At 39.2% G+C, this 4,465-nt stretch overlaps 1 long non-coding RNA gene across 1 annotated transcript in view; it reads left to right on the forward strand.

The window, feature by feature from the left end:
* The window catches only part of LOC103884486, a 71,762-nt gene extending 68,926 nt beyond the window's left edge, over window positions 1-2,836 (forward strand). Inside the window, exons 4-5 of the long non-coding RNA XR_004182798.1 lie at window positions 1,938-2,073; window positions 2,742-2,836. This is a non-coding gene — a long non-coding RNA (uncharacterized LOC103884486). The remainder of the gene's footprint in view (window positions 1-1,937; window positions 2,074-2,741) is intronic.
* Window positions 2,837-4,465: the final 1,629 nt, after the last annotated feature.

Raw genomic sequence — 4,465 nt, forward strand, 5'->3', positions numbered from 1 at the left:
TATAATGACTTTGTCAGAGGTTCCAAGTCAGAGAGGTTCCTAAGCAGCAGTCAAATGTCTGAAAATCAGTAAAAGCTATTGCTTTTGAAACATCAGAAGTTACTTTTAAAGTCTTAATCTTGTTAAGATAATTTGTCAATCAGCTCAGTGGAAAATTAAGGATTATCTTTGACCCTTAGTTTGGATAAGTTGCAGATTAACTCGGAACAAAGAAATTAATCAATAAATTCAATAAATTCAATTCTTCTTCCTTGATGTAATTATAAATATTCTCTAGCCACCATCTTTTCCCTTTCCTTCCCTTTCCTTCCTTCCTTCCTTCCTTCCTTCCTTCCTTCCTTCCTTCCTTCCTTCCTTTCTTCCTTCTTTCCTTCTTTCCTTCCTTCCTTTTCCAAAAAAGATAAAATGCTGCTTATACAAAGACTTTCTCCAGGGAATGAGCAAAGTCATTCTCCAGGAAAAAAAAAAAAAAAAAAAAAAAATTCCTCTACCCAATTGTCAGAGGTGATCAAACCAGAGTGACTCCATTTTGAATGAGGGCTAGGAAAATGAGGCTGAGACCCGCTGGGCTGCATTCCCGGAAAATTAGGCATTCCTAGCCTCTAAACGTTTACAGGTAAGGGAACAAATTAATAATGTTTATTAAACAGATCCAGACTTGGGAGTGTCCAGATATCTCCATATCTGAAGAACAAAGGTATTCTTATTTTGCTTTAAAGATAATAATATCGATTCTTGAAAATATAGTGATTAAGAAAATTAATCCCTTATCACAAACTCTTGTAGCAGAGCACATCTCCCTGTATAAACAAGCATTGTGCCCATGGTGGATGTGTTCCTCCTCTTACTTTCGGGAACATCCTACTCTTGTCTATGGAGTAGCTGTTCTTTCAATACTTTACTCTCTTAATAAACTTGCTTTTACTTTGCACTACAGATTCACCATGGATTCTTTCTTGCTCAAGATCCAAGAACCCTCTCTTGGAGTCTGGATTGAGGCTCCTTTCCTGTAACACAGTTATTACTTAAAATCCTTCCATTATAGTTTTTTCTTCTCTCAGTTATAGTCCTTTGCATTTACATAGTCTTTTTGATTTTTCAGTCACTCTTATAGACATTGGTGATTGTCTGCTTAAAGGCTATTTCCCTTTTCTTACTAATGAAACTCTTCTGTTTTTAGGTGTTAGTATTCCTTTCCCTGAAGGTATGCTTTGAGAAAGGCTGGCCTTTGCTACAGGGCAGAGATCTTGATAACCCATTATGTTTATTAGATAATTATGGCTTGACTAAGCCAATGTTGGTAATTCCATTGCCTACTGATCAGAATGGGTTAAGAAGTAGCATGTGACCTAATTCAGGCCATTGGAGACCTAATTCTCCAATGAAACATAAGGAGATGGCTGGGGATTCAGAAAAAGATTTTTTAGATCTTAAATGATACACAAGGATTTCTTTTATTTTCCCTCTTTTTTCACTTCTGGACATTGCTGTTTATGCATGTACTGCTATACCCATTTTGAGTCCGTGATAAGAGCTGGCTAACAAAATGAGAATAGCAGAATGGAAAATAAACCTTTGAGTACTGATTTGTTTTTTCAAAAGAAATCACATTTCATCAAAACAATTGGAAGCAACAAATAAATTGTATTTATTTATTCATAAATAAAACAATTTTTTTGAAGAAATAACATCAATATTTATTGATAGACATAAAAAAGAATTTTTCAAGTGCTTTTAAGGATTAAAAGAGAAACTACACAATGTCAGAACAAGCCAAGGAAATACATTTCTTCATCCTTTCTGGCACACAGTAAGTTCTGTTGGGGCTCAGAACTCTATTCCCCAAAGACTGGCAGTTTGACAGGCTGAAAGGCCTTGGAAGTTGCCACAGAATCAAGTTCTTCTAACCTTGTCTCATCTCTTCCCTTCTCCCCAAGCACAAGGAAGGACTTTCTGGAATCTACTTCTCTGACCAAGAAAGCTTCTTTCCAAAAGAAATGCAGTTGGCTTGAGACTTCTTCCCTAGGGATCTGATCAGCTAACCAGAAAAGAGCAACCACCAGAGAAGAGACTGTGAGTAAAAACCACACCTCAGAGACTTTTTATCTGTTCTTCTGAGGGCAGCTCCAAGAATTTACCTGGGGAACTCTATCTACATATTAAGAGTACCTTTGCTTCTATGCAGCCCTGTCCCTCACCTTCCCATAAGGTTTGTCTCCCACTTCCCAGGTTTATACATCTCTCTTCCATGAAGAGAATATTTAAGCCCAATCATCTGTCTCCTCTTCAAGTTCACATTTTTGTCTGGCTTCCGTCAACACTTGTGCATGTAATAGTAATGAATTTGGTTTACTTTTCCCTTGTTAGCCCGTTTTACATTATAGGGATGTTTGCCATAACGTTTTACAATGGAGAGAAAAAAGATCATCCCATGTCTTCCCCTATAATTTTCAATATATCACTAATCAGATTCTTGTTTATCCTTTTTGTTTTGGTATTTTGTTGTATGTGGGTGCCCCGTAAATCTTTGATACTGTTGCTTTCCATATAAAAGAGTCTTCTGAGTTAGGTCACTGCTGTGGGATATCAGTCAGTGAAGAATGTGTAAGTCAGGAATGTGCGTAAAATCACCTTCCTACCTCTCCCTCTTCATCTTCTATGATTCCTCATACCCATTTGAATCTTTAGCTAAACACCATCAGTATATTTCTTTGACACTGATATCCTCTCTTCTGCTTCAGTGCCATTGTCTATTGTATGTGACGTAACCCTAAGCTACCTCTGCGGCTACTATCAGTGGATGCAGCCTTCAAGTGATATTCATGGGATTTGTGGAGTTACTGAACAACAGAAAAATCTGTTTTTGACTCTGTTTACAAGAATGTAATGATTCTTCCTAAAATAAAAGGAGAAATCCTTCTCTTTAGCAACATGGGAGAAGATGAAAACAAAAATACAGCTACTGTTCTGAGCAAAGAGAAGAAAAGCCACTTCAAGAGTTAACAAAGTTTTTATTCAGCAAGCAATTTCAGAGCAGATGGGTTGGGGGAGGATAAAGGAAGAAAGCAAAGTCTTTGTAGAAACCATTTGGTTAAGACTTAGTTCTTGAAACAAACTGAATAATAGCAGGGACTCAACAGTAAGTCTTCTAACAGCGTAAAATGAGGCTCCATCACGGACAGCATGTGTTTGTACACTGGAGTGCACCAGGAGAAGCAGAACTTGGAAGATACGGTTTCTCACAGCTTCCTTAACTCAGAGGGTGATTTCAATAATTCTCAAAAAGTTCTTTCTGGCTGGGCGCAGTGGCTTACACCTGTAATCCCAGCACTTTGGTAGGCTGAGGCAGGCGGATCATGATGTCAGGAGTTCAAGACCAGCCTGGCCAACATGGTGAAACCCTGTCCCTACTGAAAATACAAAAATTAGCTGGGCACGGTGGCGTGTGCCTGCAATCCCAGCTACTTGGGAGGCTGAGCCAGGAGAATTGCTTAACCAGGAACCTGGAGGCAGAGATTGCAGTGAGCTGAGATCATGCCACTGCGCTCCAGCCTGGGCTGTAGAGCAAGATTCCATCTCAAAAAAAAAAAAAAAAAGTTCTCGTCGTGTTCACAAAATTCATCCAGGTATTTTGAAGCCTAAGTACTTTTACTGGATTCTTACTCCTGCTGTTTTTAATAGGTGCTATAAATTAGCAAAATAAAACGATCCGAACTCTGATAGGTCAGGGTCCCTTAGGAAACAAAAAGCTATCAAAATAGAGTTCATTTGAGGAGCGGTTAATATAGGGGACATTTACAAAAGTATCAGCAAGAGAAGTCACAAGAGAGTGCTTGGGACCTTTCTAAACTCCCCCTAGTATTCTTTTTATCTTTTTACCTGGCTGTTCATTTGTATCCTTTAAGATATCTTTTGTAATAAACTAGTAATCTTGTAAGTAAACTGTTTTCCTGAATTTTGAGCTGCTTTAGCAAATGATGGAAAGTGAGCAGGGGGTCATGGGAACCTCCAGTTTGTAGCCAAGTTGAACAAAATGTTGGGCAACCTGGTGATCTACCACTTCAAGTTGGCATCTGAAGGGGGGGAGGGGGACGGTTGGGCAGCCATGTGGGTCTGAATCCTTAACCTATGGGGTCTGTGCTAACTACCGGGTGTTAATGTCAGAATTACTTTGTATGGGAAACCCACACATCTTGTGTCAAAAGTGTTCCATGTTGAATGTACCGAGAACAAAATAGTTTTTTTTTTTCCTTAAACAGCTAGTAACAGTAGGATACTACTGCCACCCCTAGGTCTAAAGGGACAAAGGGACAGAGAAGTCACTGGAACCCAGAGAGAAGGTCACCTGTCAGGAGCCACTACCATTGGTAGAGGGAGTCTCATAGGGTTAACAAGAATTGCAACAGGCTTTAGGTAGAATTATAGTTAGAAACTGACCAGGGTGCGCTTGGACCCGCCTCCCTGA

The sequence above is a fragment of the Papio anubis genome, chromosome 3 (genome assembly GCF_008728515.1).
Source record: "Papio anubis isolate 15944 chromosome 3, Panubis1.0, whole genome shotgun sequence".
NCBI lineage: Eukaryota > Metazoa > Chordata > Mammalia > Primates > Cercopithecidae > Papio > Papio anubis.